The following is a 27893-nucleotide window of genomic DNA, read 5'->3' as shown; positions in this document are numbered from 1 at the left end:
CATATGTTCCATTTTGGGACTACCTTGGTTCTTCTCTACTGTGTCGTATTTCTCAGAGTGTTTGAACTTGAGTTTCCTTTTTGGTTAATGAGGGACAATGTATCCTATATCTCACAGGATTCCTGTGAGAATTAAATGGTATAGTGAATCTGAGAAAGTGTTATACACTGTAAAGTTCTGTTTAACTTTAGGTTGTCATTATTGTCATTGTTCCTTAGGATGAGGAGTGGACAAGGCCAGAACCCCTAGATCTCCAGGAGATGGGGAAGGACCCCTCAACCTTACCCCACTCCTCAGCTCAGTTCCTGAGGAACAGACATTAGAAGGGTGCACCATGGCCATGTAGTGAAATTCTAGCCAGGGAAGATTTATTTCTCCATAGTGGCTCTAATGGTGGGTCTCATAATTCCATAATGATCTTGGTGCCAATTCCTCCCACCCTGGGCGTCTCTGCAGAGGCCATTGGGAAATGAGAATCCACACTAGGTAAACATATAAGAATGATTAGTTGCATGTGACCAGCCCCTTGTCACCTGAGCTGGCCCGTTGTGTGCTCCAACATATGGAGTAATAAAAACACTGCTGAGAGAAACCACATTCAACTTGTCACTCTTACCCAACTCAGAAAATGCAGTATCCTTTTCCGTGGAAGAGCCCCCTTGAAACCCTCTGTCCCAGAGGCATTGTCATACCTTTCATTTTTTGTGTGTCTCATTTTTGACTGGAGGGAGGATTTGTCTGCCTGAGTAATACCTCTTCTTCCAACCTTTCCACAAAAGCTCTTATACGTTCTGAGCATGATGTATAATTCATGTGTAGTGTGTGTACATCTGGGAGTGGGATAATTACTTAGAATATGAGTAGGATATAAAGCAGGATCCCTGTGTGAGTCTGTAAGTACCCACGAGTATGTATTTGTGTCATTTAACTTTGCCCAGCCTCTAGCATAATGTCTGTGTAGCCAACAGGCATGGAAAAGAATAGTACAAATAGCTAAGAACTACTCAGCAGTTACTGTGCTAAGCACCAGACTGAATGCTTTATATATATTATCCTATTTAATCTCCATAACAATTATTGAGGTGAGTATTAATATTATATCCTTTTTACAAATAAGGAAACACACCTTTAATGTTGGTTATGTTTAAAGCAACTTGCTGAGCTAGTGAGGAGCAGTCAAGACTTAAAATGTCTGTCTGATTTCAAAGTCTGCGGTCATGTATGGATGTGAGAGTTGGACTGTGAAGAAGGCTGAGCGCCGAAGAATTGATGCTTTTGAATTGTGGTGTTGGAGAAGACTCTTGAGAGTCCCTTGGACTGCAAGGAGATCCAACCAGTCCATTCTGAAGGAGATCAGCCCTGGGTGTTCTTTGGAAGGAATGATGCTAAAGCTGAAACTCCAGTACTTCGGCCACCTCATGCGAAGAGTTGACTCTTGGAAAAGACTGATGCTGGGAGGGATTGGGGGCAGGAGGAGAAGGGGACGACAGAGGATGAGATGGCTGGATGGCATCACTGACTCGATGGACGTGAGTCTCAGTGAACTCCAGGAGTTGGTGATGGACAGGGAGGCCTGGCGTGCTGCGATTCATGGGGTCGCAAAGAGTCGGACACGACTGAACGACTGATCTGATCTGATCTGATTCTTAAATTACTCCACAACCCCAAATCTAGGCTCTCTGCTAACAGTGATCTTGGATTTAATGATCCAGTGTTCAGTGACATGCCACATGGCAGGCCTTATTCTCCACATGTGATCTCCCAAAGCTTTGGTGCTTGGAGACCTTTACTGGGGCCAATGTCAGAGGAGGGAAGTGTTCTTCCATCATTGGCTTGCTGACCCAGGTCTGTGTTGGTGTGCTCAGTCACTGTACTCACCATGCCCAGGATTCCCTTGTAGCAGACACCAGCCCTCCTGCAGCTCCCTGCGTGGCCCTTGTATAGGGGTAGGCACAGACTGGACCAGGAGCAGGTCCACATGGGCTCCCTGCCCTACAGTGGACCTGCAGTGGCCTGATTCTTAGGGCTTTTCCAGAGGTGGGCCGTGGAGATTGAAATGTACTATTACAGTCAACCGGGATTGCCCCAAATTTGGAATGTACAGTTAAACTGTCTTGGCCAGTTAGACATCTCAGTGTGATGCAGATGTCAAGAGTAAGAGAACAGGTGGTCAGTGAGAAGGAGAGATGGAAGAGTAGCCTGTTTTCGGACCATTTGGTTCCAGTTCCGGTCCTGCCTGTTTGTCTTTACATCAGTCCTTTACTATGGGCCTGGGCAAACCTGAACTGTATGGTTAAGGGGTGGGTGAGGAATTTGGAAGCTTGAGGGAAAATCTAGGAGATAGAGATGTGAACTAGATGACTGGGTACTGTGCAAGGGAAAGAAAATAGTAAAATACGATCCATGGAGGTGACATAGGTGAGGCGTGTACGTGAAGGTGGGGGAGGAATGGCTCAGGTAGGCTGTCAGGTTGTCGCTGCAGGGTGTGTGGTATTAATGTCCTCCCCCATCACCCTACAATGCCTTCACTATATCCTGCGTTTCACCCTGATGCTTTTGCAGTATGGCTTCTTGGGGGGGGAAATGGAGCAGAATGAGGGGACAGCTGACATCTAGGTTATACTCCATCTGTCACCAGTCTGGTTTCCCTAGGGTCTCCGATTGGCTTTCAAGGCTACTTTTTGTGTATATGTTTGCATGTTTCACTAGATATGTCTAATTGTGTAATTATAGAGAAATGTGTCTGTGGCAATGTGCATATCAATATGTAACAGAGTTCATATATGTAAATGAAGGATGTTTTAATTTATCTATACATGTAAACATGTATGTGTGCAGTGTGTATTATGAATCTGGATGTGTAATCTGGGTGCGTGAGTGTGGGTGTTTGTGCCAGGGTATGGGGCCTGTGGCCAACTGTATTCTCCAGAGGTGGCTGCCATGATATATCCCATCCCACATATTCTCTTTACAAGATGATGGTGACCCTCCTCCCATTGAGAGGTGGGCTCCCCTTCCTTCTCCTCAAATGTAGACAGACCTCTGTGACTCCCTCAACCAATGGAGTGTGGCAGAAATGATGCTACATGACTTCTGAGGCTAGATCATAAAAATACCAGGCACCTTAATGCTTGGTTCTCTTGGGATGCTCATTCTTGGAAACCAGCCACCAAGTTGTGAGAAGGCCAAGCAGCTACAGGGAGAGGCCACTCATCAGTGTCTTGGCTGACACCCCCAGCTGAGGTCCTACCTGCCAGCCATGTGAGTGAGCACCGTGCCTTCGTGGAGCCACCCCCAGGGGACAGTGCACAGAACAGAGTCTGTTCTTCCCTACCAAGCCCTGCCCAAATTGTTAAATAAATGTGGATGCTTTGTTATGCAGCTATAGCTGTGTCTGCCCTAGCTGTGTGTGTGTTCCTGTGATTTGATGCCTTTGTGAGTGACTGTAGGAGGTTTATTTGTGTCAGATGTCTGTGTACTTCAGTAGGTGTGTGATTGAAGGTGTTCCTTGGGGTTCTTGGGGTTTAACTTTGACCTCAGTGGAAGTTGTTTGCTGAGAACCCTTTGAAATCTTGTCTATCTTCTAAGTCTCTTCTTTTGCATGTTTTCCCTTTGAGCCAGAGAGGCCTGTTCAGTTGAAAGCAAATGCAGCTTAAATTTACTGACCTTTTTTCTGGTTAACCCCCCCTGGAGATGCCAAAGCCTTCTAGCAGGTGGGAGGTTGCTATCCAGAGGCCTCACAAGCCTTTCACAGGGGCTGAAAACACTGTTTTTAAAATTTTCCTTTCCAGAAATGCATCAGAGACAGAGCAAAGCACAGACACTGGGGTCCTTGATGTCTCCTGGGATAGAGAGATCTAAAACTTCTGACTGCCACCAAGGAAGCTGTTTATGGGCTCAAGTGTGCCAGGTCTCAGGGCAGAGGTCATCTGGTCTTTGCTCTGCCTTGCCTGTGCCATCTACTGCAGTTGAGTGCAGCCCAGGAAGTAGAGAACCCTGGCTCTGATGGCTAGTTCCTCTTGGTCTCCTTGGAAGTACCCCATCAGCTTCTTGCTTCTTCCATGTTGGCTCTTGATTTACTTTTCCAGAAATGCAGAGAGCTCGCTCTGTTTCATACTCCTGCCCTTGCATTGCCTCTCAGGCTCTCGGGACTGCTAAAGCACCATTGTCCAATAGCGCTTTTAGCAATGATGAAATGTTTCATGATCTGCACTGTCCAATATGGTAGACATTAGCCACATGTGGTTTTTGAGCACTTGAAATGTGACCAGTGTGACTAAGAAATCGAGTTTTAAATTTTATTTAATTTTAATTTATTTAAATCTAAATAGTACACATGGCTATTGGCTACTGTGTTGGACAGCACAGCTCAGAAGAGTTCAGAGAGAAGAGTTTTTCTTTTATTTGTAAAATGGGGATAAAAATCAGCCCCATCTGCCGCATAGGGCTGTCTGAAAGAAACAAGATGACGAATGTGAAAGAGTTTTATTCACATAAGGGATCTGGAAAGATAGCAGTGTGAACAGAGTGGGCTTATTCTTATAGCTCTTTGTTAATATTTCTGTTTTATGGCCCTTGCTGGACTGGGTTGATTTGATCTGTTTACATTTCTGAATCTCTCATCTGACTTTGAGCTCTTTGAGGGTAAGAACAGGGGGATAGTATCATAGCTGTATGAAAGTGAAAGAAAGTGACGTCGCTCAGCCATATCCGACTCTTTGTGACCCCATGGACTGTAGCCTATCAGGCTTCTCTGTCCATGGGATTCTCCAGGCAAGAATACTGGAGTGGGTTGCCATTTCCTGCTCCAGGAGATCTTCCCAAGCCAGGGATTGAATCCGGGTCTCCCACATTGTAGGCAGATGCTTTACCATCTAAGCCACCAGGGAAGTCATAGCTGTATCCTCACAGCCGATTGCTGGCATGTACTTATGTTCAAGTAAATAAAATGTCTAGAGTCCAGAAGTGATTGCTAGCAGCAGTATTTAAAGAGTATGGTGAGAGCTGGGGTTGGGGGGCACACAGAGAGGAGGGGAGCAGGAAAATAGGGGGTGAGACTGAGAGCTAGGGCTCCAACTCCTGACACTCAACATTCTAGGGCCACCCAGAGAGACCAGTGAGCCATTCCTGATGCCAGGAAGCTCTCACACAGCTAGGTATCAGGCTTGTGGGAGACTGAAAAAGGTTGGTCAGAGGAGAAATGGTCCACTCATGCATTTTGCTTGTTAAGGAAGGCGGTTGAACATATAAATCTCTGCCTAGTTAGGCCCCTGGGGTGGGTGCTGTGGTTTTCTTTCTTTTCCTGAGGGTTCTTCAGGCCTTTATCTTTCAGAGGTGTTGCTCTTCTGGGGAGCAGAAGAGGGAACTTGGAAACTCTCTAACAGAGCTTTAAGGGACAGAATGCATTTTTAGTTTTTGTTTACTTATTTAAAAGGAAATTTAAAATTTACTTCTGCTCAATTCCAAGAGTAATACAGGGAAACAAAGAGAAGAGCACAGTAGGATCCTACCACCCAATCTGATCCCTGGATTTCAAACTTTCTGCCTTTACAGTGGTCCTCCTTGTTTTGGGGCAATGAGAATAAAGACAGTCTGCTTAGGCCCAGCCCTGCACACTGATTTTAGCAGCTCGAGCTCAGAGCTAATTCCCCTGGGAAGGTGGCTCTCAAACAGGGCTTTTAAAGGTTTGGAGATTGGGGGACATGGAATTTCCCTTCAGTACATACTTGACCTGGTTAGATCTGTCCCAAGAAGGAAGCCAGGCTCCTGTGAGTGCTGGCTGCTCTCTGTCCAGCTGGACTCTTTTCTTGGCTCATGCATTTATGTATGAATTCTGAGATTTGAGCTTATTCTATTTTTAAGCTTCTTACTCTTGTAGTACTTTATTAATATCTTTTTTATAACTTGTGTCAGGCTCAATTGTAATTTATATGTTCACTCTGAAATGTATCCCAGATGCAATAAATATTTGTTGAACATTTATTACCTGTCTTCATGGTACTAGGCAGTGACACAAAGTAGAATTATTCCTGGGTCCAGCTACTCTCACTGGTCTCCTGAGTGTTCCATGGGAAAAGCGAGCTGTTCCCTGTCCTTTCCCACCCAGTCCCAGGGAAGTGCCTTACATAGTCTTTCTAATACACTGGCAGTACTCACTGAAGCCTAGATCCCCTGGAGAATTTCATGGACAGAGGAGCTTAGGCGGCTACAGTCCATGGGGTCTCAAAAAGTCAGGACTAAGCGACTAACACTAAGCCTTCCAGGCAAGAAGGTACTATGGAAAGAGAACAGGACTTTTGCAGGCATCCAAATCAGACTTAAAATCCCAGTTCTAGCACTTTGTGACTGTATGACTTTGAATAAGTCCTTCAACCTCTTTGAGCCATAGCTTCCCCATTTGTGAAAAGGGGTGTGTATGTGACAATTCTGATCTTAAAAAGTTATGAGAAGTAAATATAATGTATATGCGACACTTGGCATATATAAATAAGACATTCGGTGGTAGTGCAGAATTAGAGCTGCAGGTAACTTTTATTTTTAAAATAATAGGTCGTTGTCAATTCACACAATATGTAAGTATATAAAGTAGGTGACTTGCAGGTGCCCTATTCTGTATGAATTTTCTAAAATGACTGTGTGTTGTTTGAGACTGAAAAGAGTAAAGTCGCTCAGTCGTGTCCAACTCTTTGGGACCCTATGGACTGTAGCCTACCAGGCTCCTCTGTTCCTGGCGATTCTCCAGGCAAGAATACTGCAGTGGGTTCCCATTTCCTTCATCAGGGGATCTTCCCGACCCAGGGATCGAAGTCGGGTCTCCCACATTGCAGGCAGACTCTTTACCCTCTGAGCCACCAGGGAAGTCCATTTACTGCTTTATCCCAGCTGAGTCACACCAGTTTGATTTTTTTTCACTCCCTACCCCTCTGCTTTCTTTCTTTCTTTTGTCTAGGCCATGAGGCTTGCAGTCTCCTCGACCAGGCATTGAACCCATGCCCCTATAGTGGAAGCACTGAGTCTTAACCACTGGACTTCTGGTGCAGTGCCACCTCTAGTTTTTTTCTGATGATTTTTCCGCGAAGAAGAAGCTGTTGGGAAATCAGAGATGAAACTTCAAAGTTCTATTTCTCTCTGACTTAGAAGCAAACTGGACCCGCAAGTATCTCACACCGGCGGAAGGATACTGGGCTAAACAAGCGCCAGGAGGTTCGCTCAGGTAGACGCTAGGGGGCGGGACTTAACAGAAGCGAGGGGGCGGGGCTAACAACTTCGAGTGCGGGAAAGGCAGTGGGACGCCGGTCGGCTGTTCTGGAAGGCGACAATTGGGTGAGGAGGCAAGTGACATAATAGCCGCGCGCTCACGGGTTCTGACGGTGGCCGTCGCGTCTGCGTACCGGGAGCTGGTTGCCGCAGCGGCCGCCTGGAATTGTGGGGATTGTGTCTGCCCCTGGGCTGCCGGGCGGGAAGCCGAAGGTAGGGGCAGTAAGGCCACCCGGCCCTGGGCCTGGGCTGGAGGCTCAGGGCGCTGCTCCGGTCTCTACCCGCCAGCGGCCCTGGCGCCTTCCCAGCACTGTTCGGGGTCCCTACACATCCCACCAGTGTCTCTGAAGCGGGACGTGTAAGTGGGCTCTGGACTCCTCACTAGTTTCTGCAGACTTGGCCTCTCAGCCCAATGCTGCCTTCCCTATCCTTCCCACTCAAAACGTCTCCAGGATACCTGCTTGAATGCCAGGAGATGAGGCAGTGGGGGTCCGAGACAGGCTTTTGGATTCTCATTTGTTTTAGTTTCCTTCCCTATTCTCTTCTCCCGGTCTCAGTTTCTTCATTTGTCCACATGCTCCAGCGTTGACATTCTGGTGTCTCTTCACCATATGGAATTGAACGCCACTCGCGTTGTATTTCCACTTCGATCTTGTGTTTTCCTTTGCCCTAGGTAGATAAAATACTTGCCTGTAAAGTCGGAGTTAGAAACTTTGTGTTTCAAATCACCAGAAGGTTGTGCCTATCCCTGGTGTGTTTCAAATCACTCAGAGGGTTTTGTTTATCTCTGGGCATTATTTTCAGGCATTTTGGATAAAGTGAGGCATGGGTACTTGCAGTTCTCCCCAGGTGGTTCTGATTCAGGTGGTCCCAAAATCCTCGCTTTGACATTCTCTGCTACAGAAAGCAATAGAAAATCATTTAAACTATGAGCCACATGTGGGAAAAACAAGGTAATCAGGAAATACCCAGCACCTGCGAGGTAGGTGTGTGTGTGTGTGTGGGGGTTCCTTTGCACTAGAGGAGCTAGAGGGTTGTAATATATGATTCATATGTAAGATTAGTTTTTTAAATAAATATTTTTAAATACTTGGCCTCGAATTCAAGTCCAGCTTGCTTTCCGACCTAAATAAAACAAACAACAAACTTTTTTGGGGGATTTAGGAAGTTAGATTAAACCTAGACTAGGTAAGCAGGAAAAGAATGAATCCTTCATATTTGCCAAGAGAATAAATTAATATTTAAAACAATGTTTGTTTAGACAGTGTGAAAGATGTGTTTTGTACCTGTGTGTCTTTTTAGCTCTCAACCCACCCGAGTTTCTTTTCTGATAAAATTATAGCCAGATTTGGAGATTGGATAGGATTTTGATGGGAGCTAGGACAGGATATCAGGATTGATATTTGTGTGGAATGGATCAGGATTGGTCTGTGGTTTCAGTTGAGAACTTGGTCCTTGGGCTTTTTTCTGAATGGAATTAATTTTTTTTTTACTTACTTTTGACTGGTTTTCATTGCCGCATGGGCTTTTTCTCTAGTTACGGAGAGTGGGGGCTGCTTTCTAGTTGTGGCGCGCAGACTTCTCATTGCTGTGGCTTGTTGTGGAGCAGGGACTCTAGGCGCTTGGACTTAAGTAGTTGAGGCACGTGGGTCTAGAACACAGCCTTAGTAGTTATGGTGCACTTGGGCTTAGTTGCCCTGCAGCAGGTAGGATCTTCCTGGACTGGGGATGGAACTCATATCTCCTGCATTAGCTGCTGGATTCTTTACCACTGAGCCACTAGGGAAGTCCGGCCCTTGGGTTTTTAAGGTGTTGCCATATCAGACTTATTTTTACTGTTCTTTTGGGTGTTTAGTGGACTTAATCTGCAGATTAATACATGTGCTGTTCAGATGAAATTGACAATAGACAAGACTTACTGCCCCCATTTTACAGATGGTGAGAATGGGTAGTATGTTAGTAGAGATGTGGTAGCCCAGGAATGAGCTTTGTCCTCTGATTCCTGCTCTCTTTCTCTTGCCTGATGTCTTTGAATGCCAGCTATTACTTTTCTGTAGAGGCCAATTTTGAGCCCTGGTGTGTTTCAGTGACAGGAGAAAAGAATAATTAAAAAACTGCAAAGTAACAAAATGGCTTTAAAATAAGCATGTGTGTATGAAGTCGCTCAGTCGTGTCCAACTCTTTGGGACCCCATGGACTGTAGCCCGCCAGGCTCCTCTGTCAATGGGATTCTCCAGGCAAGAATACTGGAGTGGGTTGCCATTTCCTTCTCCAGGGGATCTTTCCGGCCCAGGGATCGAACCCAGGTCTCCTGCATTGCAGGCAGACATTTTATCCTCTGAGCCACTAGGGAAGTCTTAAAATAAGCATGCCAGAACTTAATTCTCAGTGAGTATTGTTCTCTTTTAGAATGGCATGTGTAAGTGGTGGGGTTTGAGGGTGATATCCTGATAATGGCCTTTTGTTTTTTCTTTTTTGCCTCCATACTCAGCTTGTGGGATCTTAGTTTACCAACTAGGAATCAAACCTGCATCGGAAGTGTAGAGTCTTAATCACTGGACCTCCAGGGAAGTCCCATTAAAAATTTTTGTTTTTTATATGGCCTTTGTACAAAATAGTTTTGAAAATCCATCTTGAAATTGTCAGAGATGTTTTTGAACCATATGAGAGATCAGTTTCACTAATACATGACACCATACAGTTGCTGCTGTTCTTTTTTTTGTTTTTAAACTACAAATGGCATGGTTAGGCAACCTGTCATGTGACCTCAGATGAATTAACAGTTCATTTGAAGTGGACCTAGTGGAAATGTGAGGTTTTTTCCTTTTTGGATGGGGGTGAGCATGTTGCATGGCTTGTGGGATCTTAGTTCCCCACGAGGGATTAAACCTGGGCTCTTGGCCGTGAAAGCATGGAGTCCTCCCCACTGGACTGTTAGGGAATTCCCTGAACATGAGTTTTGATTCTGAGTCTATCACTTATTAGCAGTATGACCTCTAACAAGTTATTTCACTTCTGAGGCTTGGTTTTCTAGTGGATAAAAATGGGAATAATACTTTGAAGAGTGGTTAAATGAGGTAGTGCATATGAAGCTTTCGGGACACAGGAATGCAGTAACTCTTTGCATCCTCAATAAAGATTTGCTATTAATGAAAATATTAAGAAAGACAAGAGTTTGTAAAAGCAAGTTGTACCTTTTTCCAAATAGGCGGATGCCTTCTAATTGTCATTTCATTATGTTTGTAGATTCATGCTCTAACCTTCTCATCCTGCCTTCTTTTTTTTTTCATTCATTTTCTATCCTTTCCTGAGTGACACTGTGCTGTGGAGGCTGTCTGCCAGTCTCTTGGAGTAAGCCTCTTTTCACGAGAGCTAATCTGAACATTCTTACAATGCCAGCCCCTTGGTTGTGGATTCCTGGGGATTTTTTTTGTGGGGCCTCAGCTGGTGTTTGGATCACGCTCTGTAGCACAGTCATCTCTAACTCCTGGATTTGGAGTCAGTTTGGAGACCTGTTCTTGTGAGCTAATCTTTTCTCTTTCTGAGCGAGGATGAATGCTTTATCCTTCTCTGAGTAGGCTTTAAGCTGCAAGTCTTAGTCTTCTGCAATATATAGCTTCTTACTTTAATTATATATGGCGTAAGGAAGGAATATCCTTCCCTTTTCTTCATTTACTTCCACCAAGGGTTTTACTGCCAAGTAGGGACGAAGGATAGCTGGTTGTCATTCAGGTGAGGTGGTGGGTGACCCCTGATGACCACCTTCAACAATAATTGAATTTGTCTTTGGAATAAAAACCTCATAAAAGAGGGAAGCTACTCAAGACATATGTGGAGAACCTGTCAGAATTTCCCTGATTTGTGAAGAGTTTACACCTGGCATCCTCACTTGTGCAATTTTCTACCTTGGAGACAGAATCCAGAAGCAACTGAACTATATTTAGCCCAGACTGATGGACAAGGGTGTGGTTGTGTTGGCTGGTCATGTCTGCCCTCATTCTCCTAATAGGGTCCTAGGAACAATTTGAGGCCTTGAGAAGTAACTTAGTCCATTATGGGCTGCTATAATAGAACACCGTAGATTGGGTGGTTTAAATAACACACACTTATTTCCTGCAGTTCTGGAGGCTGGAAGTGAAAGATTAGGGTGCCAGTATGATCAGGTTCTTTTGGAAACTGGGTTGTCCCTTTGGACATCTAATCCGATGTCTCTCAACTTTTTGTTCATTAGTACCTTTTGAGACATTTTTTCCCCTAACTGCCCCTTTGCCTCCAATCAATGGAATTTTAATACAACAAATATACTGTGTATCTGTTTATGTTCTCTGGCCCTTTGGGCCACAAACTGTTGTAATATCTAAGATTTTTTTTCTTCCTCAGGAATCAATTTTCACCCCTTGGGGGGTGATTTTGCCTCATTGAGAATGCATGGTCTTATCCTATATTGTCTCACTAATATAGTCATCAAGGCTCATTTTTTTAACTTTTTATTTTTTATTGGGATATAGCCAATTAATGGCGGAGAAGGCAGTGGCAACCCACTCCAGTACTCTTGCCTGGAGGATCCCATGGACGGAGGGGCCTGGTGGGCTGCAGTCCATGGGGTCGCTGGGAGTCGGACACGACTGAGCAACTTCACTTTCACGCATTGGAGAAGGAAATGGCAACCCACTCCAGTGTTCTTGCCTGGAGAATCCCAGGGAAGAGGGAGCCTGGTGGGCTACCGTCTATGGGGTCGCACAGAGTCGGACACGACTGAAGCGACTTAGCAGCAGCAGTAGCAGTGTATTTATTTTTTGCTTATTGCTATTCTTAATAATTCAGAGCAGAAGTTGTTTGTCCCTTACTGAAGTTATTCTGTATTGTCTGCTTCAAAGCCTAATGATGTTAAGGGAGTTGGAGAAGAAATGGAATATGAGTGGAGGTAGGAGGGATATTTTTATCTGGACTTTCCAAATAGGCCTGAATGAGTATATTCTTTACTGTTTTTATTTTCTTCCAAATCTTAAGAGTTTTCAGGTACTGCACTTGCCATTTGTTTCTCTAGTGTCTCCTTGGCCTTTATTTATCACAGCTGAGCACAGATGTTCTTGGACTGAAAATTGAGTAGTGTCTGTTCAGCCATGTCACATGTCAAATTCACAGGGAAATGGGAAGGGGTACGTTTTTGAGGTCTGCTTGCTGGCTATGTCTTGACTGAAAGCATTCTTGATTATGCCTTTAAATTACCACTTACTGTCATCACAGGTAGAAAAACATACAGCAGTCAGTGAATTGATCCATGTCTTGCCACTTTCCTTCTGCAAGTTGTCTGCCCTTTCTGTCTTGTGAGAGAGAGGAGTTCTAGAAACTGGAAGATGAGAAATGCATCCCAAAGGTCTGGTGAGGAAGACTGATGCTAGTGGACTTTTAAATGGATATGTCTTTACATTTGTGAATACTTTCATGCTTGTGCCTCTTATCTCTGTGAGGCTCCCAAGGAGGTAGCATCCATCTGACCAAACTGTGGAAAACTAGCAGGCTTCAGTTCAGAGGAAGAAACATAAAGTAGGACAATCAATACAAACATTGATTGATCATGCTCTGAACCCAGGGAGTAGTAGACATTGGAAGCATAAGAGGCCAACTCCTTAGCAAGGAGTTTAATATTGATTTTGTGCCCCTCTGCATGTCTTACTCATGGGATTTGATTTAGATTATATTCACTCATGGGATTTGATTTCGATTATAGTCAGTCTAAATTCACATCATTTCTGTGCTGGAAGAGATCATCTTAGGAGGTCTTTATATCAATTTCATTGCAAACACCAGGATTGAGTCTGGTTCAGATTAAGGGATGGCTCTTTGTGGTTTCTTGGGTGAGTAAAGATTCAGAAGGTACCCTTCTAGTTCTATCATCACCCATTGCTTCAGTTTTACTTTGATGGGTTCCTATTTTACTGATGAAATGAGCTTCAGGCATGTGAAATGGGCCATATACCTTTTTTAGGGCCACCAGCATATTAGTGGCAGAGCTGAGACTCAAGCCAGAGGGTTTGCAGAAGATGGCCATAGAAGTTGTTGGAATTATTTAGAACCTTGTAAAGATGCAAGATGTAATTGCAGTTAAAAATCCCTATGGAAGGAGAAGGCCCTGCCTCCATTGACTGCCTTGTTCATTATCTTACAGCTCTCACAGTTGAGGTTTTTGGGTGTCATGACGATTTTTCTCCTATTTGTAAGTGTTTGCTTTTGCTCTTACCTCAAGGAAATAGTGGAGAAGGCGATGGCACCCCACTCCAGTACTCTTGCCTGGAAAATCCCATGGACAGAGGAGCCTGGTAGGCTGCAGTCCTTGGGGTTGCGAAGAGTCGGATACAACTGAGCAACTTCCCTTTCACTTTTCACTTTGCTGCATTGGAGAAGGAAATGGCAACCCACTCCAGTGTTCTTGCCTGGAGTATCCCAGGGACTGGGGAGCCTGGTGGGCTGCCATCTCTGGGGTCGCACAGAGTTGGACACGACTGAAGCAACTTAGCAGCAGCAGCAGCAGCAAAGGAAATAGATTGAAGTTTCCACTTGTTTTAGAAACAATAAAGTAGTGCCCAGGCCAGACTGCTGTGTGTTCTATAAAGAATAGAGCCAGTGAAGCAGTGGACCTTATTTTGTGACCCAAGCAAACCTTTAAAACACTTCTAAAAGAAAAAGTGAAGGAATGGATGGTATGTCACAGTGGTTTAAACCACTCAGGGGTCCAGTGTTCATAGCAGCATTATTTACAATAGCCAAGACGTGGAAGCAACAAGTGTCCCAATAATAGATGAATGGATAAAGTAGAAGTGGTATATATATTCAATGGAATACTACTCAGCCATAAAAAGGAATTAAATAATGGCATTTGCAGCAACATGGATGGATCTAGAGATTATCATACTAAATAAAGGAAATCAGATAAAGACAAATACCGTATAATATCACCTGTATGTGGAATCTAAAAGAAGTGATACAAATGAACTTATTTACAAAATGAAAACACAGAAATAGAAAATAAATTTATGTTTACCAAAGGGGAAAGGAGGGGAGGGATATATTAGTTTGGAATTAACAGGAATGCACTACTGTATATAAAATAGATGAATGATAAAACCTGCTGTATAGCACAGGGATCTATATTCAATATCTTGTAATAACCTATTAATATAATGGAGGGACTTCCCTGGCTGTCCATTGGTTAAGACTGTGCTTTCACTGCGAGGGGGCTTGGGTTCTATCCCTGGTTGGGGAACTAAGATGTTGCATGCCATGCATATATATACAATATATATTCTTTGTGCTTAGTCTCTCAGTCATGCCCGACTCTTAGTGATTCCATGGACTGTAGCCCACCAGGCTCCTCTGTCCATAGGGATTCTTCAGGCAAGAATACTGGAATGTGTTTCCATGCCCTCCTCCAGGGAATCTTCCGAATCCTGGGATCGAACCCAGCTCTCCCACATTGCAGGCAGAATCTTTATCTGAGCCACCAGGAAGCCCATATTCTTTATATATATATCTTTATAGTATATATTTATATATATTCTTTATATATACTCTAATATATATAAATTATATATAATATATATAAACTATATATAAAGTACATATATATACTATATATTCTTACTTTATACTCTATACTATAAAGAATATAATGAATATACTTTATATGTTATATATTTATATGTATAATATAAATATGTATTCTTTATATATGTATATATTCTTTATCTGAATCACTGCTATATACCTGAAACTAACACAGCATTGTAAATTAACTATTGTTGTTGTTCGTTTAGTCTCTAAGTAGTGTCTGACTCTTTGCGACTCCATGGATTTCTTCATGCCAGGCTTCCCTGTCCTTCACTATCTCCCAGAATTTGCTCAATTTCATGTTCATTGAGTCAGTGATGCTATCTATCTCATCCTCTGATGCTCTCTTCTCCTTTTGCCTTCAGTCTTTCCCAGCATCAGGGTCTTTTCCAGTGAGTCAACTCTTTGCATCAGGTGGCCAAAGTCCTTCCAATGAATATTCAGGGTTGATTTCCTTTAGGATTGACTGGTTTAATCTTGCTGTCCAAGGGACTCTCAGGAGTCTACTCCAGCACCGCAATTCACAAGCATCAGTCCTTAAGCACTCAGCCTTCTTTATGTCCAAACTGTCACATTCGTACATGACAACTGGAAAAACCATAGCTTTGACTAGACAGACTTTTGTTGGCAAAGTGATGTCCCTGCTTTTTAATATGCTGTCTGGGTTTGTTATAGCTTTTCTTCCAAGGAGCAAGTGTCTTTTAATTTTTTGGCTGCAATCATCATAAGCAGTGATTTTGGAACCCAAGAAAATAATATGTCACTGCTTCCACTTTTCCCCCTTCTATTGCCCATGAATTAATGGGACTGGATGCCATGATCTTAGTTTTTTGAATACTGAGTTTTAAGCCAGCTTTTTCACTCTCTTCTCTGAGCCTCATCAAGAGGCTCTTTAGTTCCTCTTCACTTTCTGCCATTAGAGTGGTATCATTTGCATATCTGAAGTTGTTGATATTTCTCCTGGCAATCTTGATTCCAGCTTGTGATTCATCCAGCCCAGCATTTCACATGATGTACTCTGCATATAAGTTAAATAAACAGAGTGACAGTATGCAGCCTTGTCATATTCCTTTCTCAATTTTGAACCAGTCAGTGGTTCCATGTAAGGTTCTAAATTTTGGTTCTTGACCTGCATACAGGTTTCTCAGTCTGATATTCCCACCTCCTTAAGAATTTTCCACAGTTTTTTGGGATCCACACAGTCAAAGGCTTTAGCGTAGTCAATGAAGCAGAAGTAGATATTTTCCTGCAGTTCTCTTGCTTTTTCTATGATCCAATGGATGCTTGGCATTTGATCTCTGGTTCCTCTGCCTTTTCTAAATCCAGCTTCTACATCTGGAGGTTCTTGGTTCACGTACTGTTGAAGCCTAGCTTGAAGGATTTTGACCTTGCTGCTGCTAAGTCATGTCAGTCGTGTCCAACTCTGTGTGACCCCACAGACGGTACCCAACAGGCTCCTCCCTCCCTGGGATTCTCCAGGCAAGAACACTAGAGTGGGTTGCCATTTCCTTCTCCAGTGCATGAAAGTGAAGTCACTCAGTCATGTCCGACTCCCAGCGACCCCATGGACTGCAGCCCACCATGCTCCTCCGTCCATGAGATTCTCTAGGCAAGAGTACTGGAGTGGGTTGCCATTGCCTTCTCCTAGCATGTGAAATGAGCACAATTATACAGTAATTTGAACCTTCTTTGGCATTGCCTTTCTTTGGAATTGGAATGAAAACTGACCTTTTCCAGTCCTGTGGCCACTGCTGAGTTTCCCGAATTTGCTGACATACTGAGTGCAGCACTTTAACAACATCATCTTTTAGGATTTGAAGTATCTCAGCTGGAATTCCATCACCTCCACTATCTTTGTTTGTAGTAATGCTTTCTAAGGCCCACTTGACGTTACATTCCAGAATGTCTGGCTCTAGGTGAGTGACCATACTATTGTGGTTATCCAGGTCATTAAGACCTTTTTTATGTAGTTTTTCTGTGACTTTACATTCCAGAATGTCTGGCTGACATTATGGCTGACTGACCATAGTATTGTGGTTATCCAGGTCATTAAGACCTTTTTTATGTAGTTTTTCTATATATTCTTGCCATGTCTTCTTAATCTCTTCTGCTTCTGTTAGGTCCTTACCATTTCTGTCTTTTATTATGCCCGTCCTTGCATGAAATGTTCCCTTGATATCTCCAATTTTCTTAAAGAGATCTCTAGTCTTTCCCATTCCGTTGTTTTCCTCTGCTTCTTTGCATTGTTCGTTTAAGAAGGCCTTCTTATCTCTCCTTGGCTATTCTCTGGAACTTTGCATTCATTTGGGTTTATCTTTCCCTTTCTCCCTTTCTTTTCACTTCTCTTCTTTCGTCAGCTATTTGTAAAGCCTCCTCAGTCAACCCTTCATAGATCTCAGTGTTGTCATGGTGAAGGGACTTGCATAACTCGATGAAACTATATGACATGCTGTGCAGGGCCACCCAAGATGGACGGTCATAGTGGAGAGTTCTGACAAAACGTAATCTTCTGGAGGCAGGAATGGCAAGCCAATCCAGTGTTCTTGCTGAGAGAACCCCATAAACAGTGTGAAAAAGCTAAGATATAAGACACCAGCAGATGACCTCCCCCCACCCAGGTCAGAAGGTGTCCAATATGCTACTGGGGAACTACAATTTAAAAAAAGCCCCACTCATGGATCAGCTCATTTGGTTTCTTAATCTTCTATTGTTAGATTTCAGATTGTTAATAAGATGCTTACTTTCTCTAAGCTTTGATTTCATGATCTGTAGAATGGGAATAGTAATACCTCCTTTTGTAGCTGTCTTGAGAATTGAGAATTGTAGAAAGTACATTCACGGGCACAGTGTAAGTGCTCTGTATATTATTATCAATAATGACAGCAACAGCAGTTTCCAGTTCCTGACCCGGTTAGAGGATAAATTATGCTGACTGTTCAAGTGTGATCTTAACCATCACATCATTGTCTTTGTTGGCTGGTTTATTATTCCTGTCAGTCACATTGATCATGCTCATGCTAAATAACTAAAAGTTGTGAACAGCAAAGGACTTTGCAGCTTCTTTGCCACCTCCATCCTTATTCGGCTTAGTTCTCGCCTTTTTGAGGCTCTCTCTACTGGCTACCCCAGTCAAGGGGCATCTGACATGGTGATTTTAATGAATCAGGGCTGGCTGGTCCAGAGCCTGACTACAGCCCACTGAGACAATGTGTTCTCCTTGTCTCTGGCCTTCTCCTTTTCGGCCAGACATGAAGCAATTAGCTCATTAAGGGAACTTTGACTTCTGTCACGGCTTTTTTCTGATTTGTATGCTCATTCCTGGCCTTGTGTGAGGTCAGAGAGGCATAGTCAATTACACTGACCTGGATTTTGTGCTCAAGTTGTCTCTCTTTTGCTTTGAGATTTGCAACTGGTTCAGCAGTGGGAGTGAAGTGAGGGAAAAGCCCCTGAAGCTACTAACCAGCCCCACCCCCATTGTACTGATTTCAAGCTGAGTTTTAAAAAATTCTGACATGATCATAATGATTGCCTGTGCCTTACTTCTGAATGAAACAAATAGGGTTAAACCTCATTATTTAGGGGCAAGACCAGTCTGCATAGGTAGAAAAACAGAAATCAAGGAGTGTTTTCATGAATTCAGTTCAGTTCAGTCACGTCCGACTCTTTGCAACCCCATGAATCGCAGCACGCCAGGCCTCCCTGTCCATCATCAACTCCCAGAGTTCACCCAGACTCACGTCCATCGAGTCAGTGATGCCATCCAGCCATCTCATCCTCTGCCATCCCCTTCTCCTCCTGCCCCCAATCCCTCCCAGCATCAGAGTCTTTTCCAATGAGTCAGCTCTTCACATGAGGTGGCCAAAGTACTGAAGTTTCAGCTTTAGCATCATTTCTTCCAAAGAACACCCAGGGCTGATCTCCTTCAGAATGGACTGGTTGGATCTCCTTGCAGTCCAAGGGACTCTCAAGAGTCTTCTCCAACACCACAGTTCAAAAGCATCAATTCTTCGGTGCTCAGCCTTCTTCACAGTCCAACTTTCACATCCATACATGACCACAGGAAAAACCATGGCCTTGACTAGATGGACCTTTTTTGGCAAAGTAATGTCTCTGCTTTTTAATATGCTATCCAGGTTGGTCATAACTTTCCTTCCAAGGAGTAAGCGTCTTTTAATTTCATGGCTGCAGTCATCATCTGCAGTGATTTTTGAGCCCCCAAAATAAAGTCTGACACTGTTTCCACTGTTTCCCCATCTATTTCCCATGAAGTGATGGGACCGGATGCCATGATCTTCGTTTTCTGAATGTTAAGCTTTAAGCCAACTTTTTCACTCTCCACTTTCACTTTCAATTGCTGTATGGCAAAAACTATCACAATATTATAAAGTAATTATCCTCCAATTAAAGCAAATAAATAATCCTGACTACCACACACACACAATGTTTTCAGAGATGCCATTGTCTTAAAATTTGGGGCAGGCTTCTGCTGTGTCTTTCTCATCCTGTCTTACTGCTTCCTCTGTTTCCTGGAACTGCACCTGAGTGTTTTTTTTAATAAACTTTTTATTTTGTATTGAGGTATAGCTGATTAACAATGTTGTGATGATTTCAGGTGAAAGTGAAGTGAAAGTGGAGTCGCTCAGTCGTGTCCGACTCTTTGCGACCCATGGACTGTAGCCTATCAGGCTCCTCAGTTCATGGGATTTTCCAGGCAAGAGTACTGGAGTGGGTTGCCATTTTCTTCTCCACGGGATCTTCCCGACCCAGGGATTGAACCCAGGTCTCCTGCATTGCGGGCAGACACTTTACCTTCTGAGCCACCAGGGAGGTATTCAGCGATACATATACGTGTATCCATTTCCCCCCACGCACCTGGCTTTTTATAGGAGTCTCCGCTTCTCCTTTGGCTCCCTCCAGGACATTGTGTACCACTGGCGTTAGGATCTTCCTAAATACATTTCTGATTGGAGAACACTCCTTTAGAAGATTTCAGTGGCACCTACTGGCTTCTAAATAAATTCCCTATGTATCAGTTGTCCTGGTGTTCATGCCTGTCACAGTGTATCCCTGTCCTATCACTTTAATTAGATCCTCTGTCATTACATAGGAGTACTGCTTGCTCCTGATACACTGATCCATGTGGTCCTCGAAGCATTCTGCATGTTTGTCTCAGCCAGTTGTTTTGTCTGGAGTACTCTCTCCTTAGTTTCCTACTTTATTCTGCAGATCCACCTTCTTGGGCCTTGCTAATACCTCCTCATCTGTATCTCCATAGCAACACTTTGATTATAGAATTCAGCATACTTTATCCTGGTTTGTTGTTCTGTCTCTCACTGTATGAGCTTCCCAAGGACATGGGCATACTTTATTTTGTCTCCAGTCTAATGCTGTGTAACATGGACACTATAAATACTTATTGTATGAGTGAATACATGAATGCCTGAGAAATGATTAGCAGTTCTGTTCAAATCCCAGTTCTTCCCAGAAACATTCCTTGATCCCTAATCACAGTGAGTCTGGCACACTCAACTCCCAGAGCCCTTTGTGTCTGAAACAGTCTGATTCTTTAGAGTCCGTCTTCCCACCTTGATTAGAAATTCTTGGAGGCCACAAATTGCATCCCTCATTTTTCTTTGTGTACCCAGCCCCCAGCACAATTCCTGGCATACAGAGGGTGTTTAATACACGCTTTTGAATCCAAGAGTCCAGCCATTTGGTCGGTCGCTGTGCCTACCAGTTGATCAGCCTTCTGTTACTCACTGGCCAGGGGTCTCCAACTTAGAGATGTTCCCAGGGCCAGGTTGGAAACTGTGAGGCAACAAGAAATGCTGGGCTGTCAAGTTGGAGTGCTTAGGTACTCTGTGGGGAACAGCTACTTCTCAGTCCATTTTTGCCACAGGTGAGTATGGCTTTAGTGGCCTCCTCAGCTCATATTACAAGAGAAGCTAGAAATTCAGATTCTAATATGATATCTGCAAGGACTACCAAAGTGCATGTGTGGTCCAGATTTGACCTCTTCCTATTCTTTTGTGGCCTTTGGGTTGAGGCTGAAATTTCCCAGCCACAAATTTTCTTTGTGGAAGAAGAAAGGGAGGGGAGATCATAAACTGAGGGAGCTTTTTAGGGAGTTTTGGTGAAAACCTAGCTTTGATTGAGAGTATCCTGTAATTTTCTATGGGTAGTGACTTACTGTCTTGGGCTGAGTGCTATAGAGACCATGTATGGTTTGGGCTTCATCCTCTTGTATTCCCTAGAAAGATGGTGTCCTATGGACTTTTGTGATTTTTGCTCTTTTTGTCCAGCCTCAGTTGAGACAGGTTTGATGGTGGTTCTTGCCTCTGTCGATTTCTAAGGGCCTGGTGGTCAGGCTGGTACAGAGACCATTCCTGTTAAAGGCTTCCCTGAGGAGGGATTCTGGATGAGCAAGTACAACCAAAAGTGAAATATACTGAACAAAATCAATGCCTAAATGTCAGCCAAGGGGCAAAGCAGTATAATAGCCGGAAGGAAATCTGTACCTCTGTGGAACCTCTTGCAGGGCCATATCGTATCCCCTGGCTGTCCTGTTCTTTGCATAGTCTCTAAGGGCAGTGCTTACTGCTTGGTATTACTTCTGGGTCTGAAAGTGTTGCCACCAGTGGTCTCCCCATCTGTGGCAGAAAGTAGGTGATGGAATATCTGGAAGAATACATGGGAAACTGAAAAGAGTGATTGTCTTTGGTGAGAGCCCCTGCGTGGCTGGAGAATGGGAGAAGAAGGGAGGCTGACTTTTCACTGTGTACTTTTGTGTGCTTTCTCTGATCTGAACTGTGCACATATATTATTTTTTAGTGTACCTGAGCAAACCCAAATGTGAGCTCCTTTTCAGATTCTCTGTTGTCACTTTCTTCCTGAAGCATGTGTTTCTCTGTAAACACCTGGACCCGGTCCCTGTAGACTGTCTCTCAGAGGTGGCAGCCTCACCCCTCTGTTCTGCAGAAGTCTTTTAGGGTTTTTCACTTAGGGGTCTTTAGAATGACAGTCAGGCTTAAAGTATGTTCAACATTTTACTATTTTTAAAGGGCTTTCAGATAACATTATTTTATCTGATCCTTAAAACATTCTCGCTTTCTTGAGGTTTGGAGAATCTAAGTGACTTACTTGGGGCCATACAGCTGGTCAGGATAGAGCTGTGGCTGATCTGGGTAGCCATACTTCACATTCGTGCACCTCGCTCTAAGTTCTTATGGCAGTTAAGTTGTCTTCTCTTTTTGGAATTCCCTTAGTGGTTTCCGGAGATGTTTCAGTTAGGGCAGGGGTGGAGCTGTGGAGTTTTCTCTTCTTTCCTCTTTCTAGTCTTTCGCTCTTTAGGACTCTCAGTTACAAAGACCTGTATTTTCTGGGAAAAAAGGAGTCAAAAGTAGGTTTCTCCATTTTCTATGTAGGGTGAATTAAGGCTCCATACGGGCAGTACTTTTTAGGGAAGCTTGAATTGACAGTCTGGTTTCCTATTCTTTGCTGAATATTATTGCTGCTATTAGGCAGAGGGCTGTGTTTCCAGGTTACAAATCTTTTTAGCAAAGAAGTAAATGTGGAATAGAATTGGAAGGACCCATGTAGTCCTTGGATATAATTTAATGCTCCACATCCCAGAGAGAGTAAACATTGTAAAGTGTGCAAGATGGGTTTGGATTAATATCCTGACAACATATGGTTTGGCATGTAGGGCACTCCTGGGAGACCCTCCTCACTGTACACAGCCCGCCTTTGCTGGGTGGCCCCTTTCCACAGGTCTTCCCAGCAGCTGTTATGCACCTGGGTAAATTGTCAGCTTCCCTAAGCACTGAAAAAAATTTTTTAGCTGATGAAAGCCCTCATACAGGAGGCAAAATAAACAGACAACCTGAGAGACAGTGTGTTCTAGTACTTCTTAGTTTCCCCTCAGTTTGTCCAGGGTGTTCACTTCCTTTAGAAACACTGGCTGATCATCATCACTGGGCTCTTCAGAATACAATATTGAAAATCATCTTACCTTTTCCACTCTGTTTCCCCTGGAGTCATGGTGTGGAAAGTCTCTGGAAGCTCCAGAGAGGCAGTGAGCACCATGGAAGGAAGTCTCAACTATTCCTAAGCATTAAGCAGAAATCTTTGACATTTTACTTTTTCTATTCTTACTTAAATCAGAATTAGGTTGCCATCAAAGAGGATTCTGTGCATTAATGACACCACTCAGAGTGGGGGAGGCTCCTGGTACCTCCTTTGCAGTATCTGAAGAGAACTTGTTGGGGGCATGCAGAGATCATGCTCAGGTTATCTTTTCCTCACCTAGCCCTAACCTGTGCTGTGCCAAAGAGAGTTGTCATAGAGATATATACCAGCTAATGGCTTAGTCAAGGCCTCATTGGTTGGCAGCTTTGTAGGTCTGGAAACTCAGCTAGTTCATCCAGGTTTAAGTCCCAGTGGGGACGTAAAGCATGTGAAATTCCTAAGCATGTGAAATTCATGGGACCATCGAGCTACAGTCCCAGCTAACTAATTAACTCTAAGAAGCATGATTACCAAGTTGACTTGTGAGGACAGGTAGGAGCATTGTCTCCACCACAGGAAAGGTGAGCTGGGAGCCAAGTCAGCTCTGGAGGAAGTCAAGGTGAAGTATGGTGGAAAGCTCTTGTCTATAGATCAGTATACCCAAATTCAAACCATATACTAGCTGTGAGACATCTGAGATGAGTTATTTAACTTCTGCTCCTATTTCTTCATTTGTAACCAACCCCTAGTGGCCACCTCCCCTCCTCGCCGACTTCCTCTGGATTTTCAGATATGTATGTAGTAAGCACTCAGTAAAGACTGTCTTATTTATTTCCCTGTCTCCTTCCCTCTGCTCTTCTTTCCTTCCAGCCTTGTTCTTCTAGGGCTATGTCTATATTCTGACCAAAATACACTCGTTGGTCTTTTAGGGCACCAGGGATGCGTTGGCGAGAGATTCAATACTTTGATTTTCTAGCTTCCCTTTTATGTATCCTTTGCAGATCAGTCTTTCTTTTACCAAAGGTTACAGTAGGAACAATTAGATTCTAACTCTTCTGTCTGTTTCAACCTAATAAGTCTTCTGGTTACCATTGAATCTATAGTTCTTGCCAAGCACCCACTATGGGTTAGGTACTGCTTGGCCATGAGAATATAGTGGTGAGTGAGACAGAAACACCTTTCCAAACCCCTTCCTCAGATGGGTTACTTCTGTGGATGACTGGTCTTGTGCATATTTTTGTTGCTTCATCCTAATTTCCTTTGGAGAGGGCAGTCTTCTCCCTCGACCTAGGGGACAGTGCCCCTTTGTGTTGCCTGGGCCTTGCCTGCTGGCTTGCTTGCTCCTAAGTGATGAGCGTAGCAAGCTGAGGCTGAAGGAGAAAGCCCTGTGGGCTATTACTGCCTCGGCCACACATGTCCCAAAGGCTTGCGCTTGGCACTCCTGAATGTTCCTTTTCTCCCTACACACAGATTATAGTGTTCATGGATAATTTAAATTCAAATAACCTTCCGTCTCCTCTCCTCCTTAAAAAAAAAAGAGCCCTGTGTATTACAGGTTAGAGAACAAAGACAGGCAGCCTGGGTCTCCTGGTAGGGTTTGTTATATCATGTTTTTTGTGCAGCCTGGCTATGGGTTGCCTTTTCTTTAATAAGGCTAATGTGTAATTCAGGCATACTGATATTCTGCAGTCATAGAATCTCACATCTTTCTCTACCTTGTTTGTCATGTATAGTGTGACATATAGTCACACACACACACACACACACACACACGGTGTGTTAGGGGCTTTGACTGACAGCAAGTGGAACTTGGTTCTTCACTTTGGACTAATATGGTGCATCCTGGCCCTTAGTGGTTCCTGCATAAAGAAATAAAGAATGCCCAGTAGCCAGGTTGATGGACTTCTTAGCTTCAAAATAGGGGCCTGAAGATAGCTCTCTGTTCCCTCTTCCTCTTTCTGTTGCCAGTATGCCAGCAGTTGCCAGGAAGTGTATGCAGGGAGCAGGCAGAATGGCTCTCTGGGAACCATTTATTTGAGAGGCCCCAGTGGAGAAGTGCATTTTCCTCTCCTCCTCCTCTTGCTGTGGTATGTAGCATTGTGACTTGGTACTGCTTGTCCCTCTGCAGTACTGAGGCCTGTTTGTGACTCCTCTGGCCCTGTAGGGATTTTTAGCAATAAATTGCTTGCTGCTTGGTGTTTCCCCCAAACTCAATCACCTTTCCAGGGATTGGGGAGTGTGTCAACAATTAGGGACCTAGCAGAGCCTCTGTTTCTTACACTGTGACCACTGGAAATATAGTGGTTGAGCCTATGTGAGCCATGCTTCCCACTGCTTCTGGGGTTGGGCTTCTGCAGTTGGATTTAGTGTTAAGAGTCACGCTAGAGGCTTGCTTGGAAAGTGGGAGCACTGAATAATTATTGCTTATGTACCAGTTAAACCTATCAGCCAACAGATGTCAAGTGCAGGAAAAAGTGCAATAATGTTATTGTAATGGCATAATAGTTATCATAATAATCAGCTGGCATAGCATTTGATAAGAGGCAGATCCTGTAATGAGTGCAAGGGAAGGGTTAACCTTCAACTACAGCACAGTGAATTGGTGCTTAACCTTGTAAGAGATGCCTTGTTGATGCAAGTGATTCAGGTACTGATTTGCTCCCCCCCCTCTCAGTAGCTAGAGGAGCTATGGAAACTTCAGCTGGGGTTGTCTGCCCTGCAGGTACTGTCTTTTTCATAGTGTGATGGAGCATACACCATTCTTTTGTTTAAGTTTTATCATCCTAGCACCCAGCAGCAATGGGTTTATTCCTATAGGTTCATTTGGAATTTTCAGAAAATCCAGCCTTATTTTCTTAGCTACAGTTGGTGAACTCTACTCCCTGCAGTGAACTGTGTTCCATACCTAGGGGTGGTGGTGTACCTCTTTTATGTGTACATACTAATTGTGGTGGGCTGTGCTTGCAGAAGATGGCCTCTCCTCATCCAGAGAGCTTTCTGGAACTGCATTCCCACGTGGTTAGAAAGGTGGTGGTGAAGGGGTGAGGAGCAGAACTGGGCTCATAGATGACCCACAAAGGCAGCACTGGGGTAGGAGAAAAGAGTGTTTGGATTCAGGCAGACCTGGCTTTGCTCCTGACCTTGCCACTCACTAGCTGTTGGAGAAGTTATTTAACTTTGCTGAGTCTCTGTCCCTGTCTTTGTGCTCATCTGTGTCTCATTCATTCTTCACTAAGAGCCCTGTCTCTGAAGTAACTATCACTATGCCTGCCACTAAGTAGAGCTCAGTGAATGCTTCTGCTTCCCCCATCCCACCTGCCTATCCTAAAGAGTAGAAGTGCAGGGACAAGACCCTTCTGCTTTCAAAGGGAATTTTGGCCACAATTAGAGATTAACAGGTGAGTTTCTTCAGGCCCTGGTGTTGCTTCTCTGAACCACAACCTGTAGACCTCCTTTGGAGCTGACTCATCTGGAGGACTTTTGATATTTAATGTTTCGGCGCATCTCTGCTTTATCCAGGGAGTAAAACATGGGGTTTAAAAATCACTTTGGGGAGCGGTATCCCTACTCTTGCCTCAGTCCCCTGCCGCTGTGCTCCTTTCCCCTCTTTCGTTTGTGTGGGTCACTTGGGAGCACTGCCTGCCTTGGGAAGTGCTTGTTTCTTACAGAAGCTGCTCCTTCAGTCTCTTTACTGGGTAAAAGTTACTGTATGTCTCTTTTGGCTGCATCAGATGGCACGGGGGATCTTAGTTCCCTGAGGGAGGATTGAACCTGTGCCCCCAGCAGAGGAAGTGTGGAATTTTAATCACTGGACCACCAGAGAAGTCCCAGGGTTGCTGTATTTCTATATGCCTGGGCCTTTGCTGTGGACTTTTATTTTGGAAGCTTGGAGTACTCAGACAAGGTGATATCTTCTTAGACTATTTTTGGCTTTAGGCCAGCTTATCACTATGGCTACCACTCATTTGGAGAAAGGCAGGATACAGAAGGTAACTTTTGGAAGAAATTTGGGAAAGAGGAGGGGGAAGGGGAAGAATAGTTTGTTTTAAGGTCACAAGAGGAGAATAGCTTCTCTAAGCAGAACCATTTTGTTTTGGACAGAGCTTCATTTTCCTTCTCTCTGAATTTTTCTTTCAGTCAGTAGACACATTAATAGCCTCTGTTACATTCCAGACACTGTGGTTATCCCTTTTATATACTTATCACCAAGTCAGATACAGTTCCTGTTCAGACTGTTGATGAATATAGACATTAATCAAATTATAATCTCATACATAAATGTGAAATTATGATTATAATAGTGTGTGGAAAGAAAGGAATGTGGTACCATGAGAATATTTGACAGGAATTTGACTTGATCCTGGGTTTAAGAGGGTATCAGGGAAAGCTTTGTTAAGGGAGTGATTTTTGAGTTGTAAAGAACAAACGGATGTTTACTAAGCGAAGTGACATGAGGTTGAAGGGCATTCCCGGCTGAGGGCCTAACTTTTACAAAGCCTCCTGGGGGCACGGTGGGGAGGAAAGAAACGTGACTTCTGTGGGGAGCTGAAACAAAATGTGGCCAGAGCACAGAGAGTGAGAGGAGATAGGCACAGGGTCAGGTTGCAGAGGGTGGCAAGGACAGGCCTGTTCAGCATGGCATGGCATTTTGATTGTACTAGAAGAGCTGGGAGACCTTTGGAGGATTGTTAGTTGTGGTGAGATGATTGAATTTGCAGTATGAACAGATCACTCTGTTAGCTGGTACATTAGATGCATTTTGATGAGAGTGAGAATGAAGATTAGAGAAGGAACATTACTATAATGCGTTGCTTTTTTTCCTTCAGTCAACTGAATGGTGATGTTGATACTGACCCCATGACACGTTGCCTTATTCCTCCTGAGTCAGGTCCTCTCTTCGTGCCTACCGTCAGTGTGTTGTTAGGGCCACCTGGTCATTCAGCAGACATGGTGGCTCAGAGTGTTGGCATTTGGCATTTTGTCATCTTCCCAGAAAGAGACCTGGAGGTTTCATGCCTGTC

At 43.9% G+C, this 27893-nt stretch overlaps 1 protein-coding gene across 4 annotated transcripts in view; it reads left to right on the top strand.

The window, feature by feature from the left end:
• Positions 1-7233: 7233 nt before the first annotated feature.
• Positions 7234-27893, top strand: part of SIL1 (SIL1 nucleotide exchange factor) — a 249871-nt gene continuing 229211 nt past the window's right edge. The window contains exon 1 of one of the 4 annotated variants that reach the window (XM_070374420.1): positions 7234-7323. The gene's annotated coding sequence lies outside the window, so the exon portion shown is untranslated. The other 3 variants (XM_070374418.1, XM_005900164.2, XM_070374421.1) reach the window with 3 other exon arrangements.

Source organism: Bos mutus, chromosome 7 (assembly GCF_027580195.1).
Source record: "Bos mutus isolate GX-2022 chromosome 7, NWIPB_WYAK_1.1, whole genome shotgun sequence".
In the NCBI taxonomy this organism is placed as follows: domain Eukaryota; kingdom Metazoa; phylum Chordata; class Mammalia; order Artiodactyla; family Bovidae; genus Bos; species Bos mutus.
This window is presented reverse-complemented; position numbering and strand designations above follow the sequence as displayed.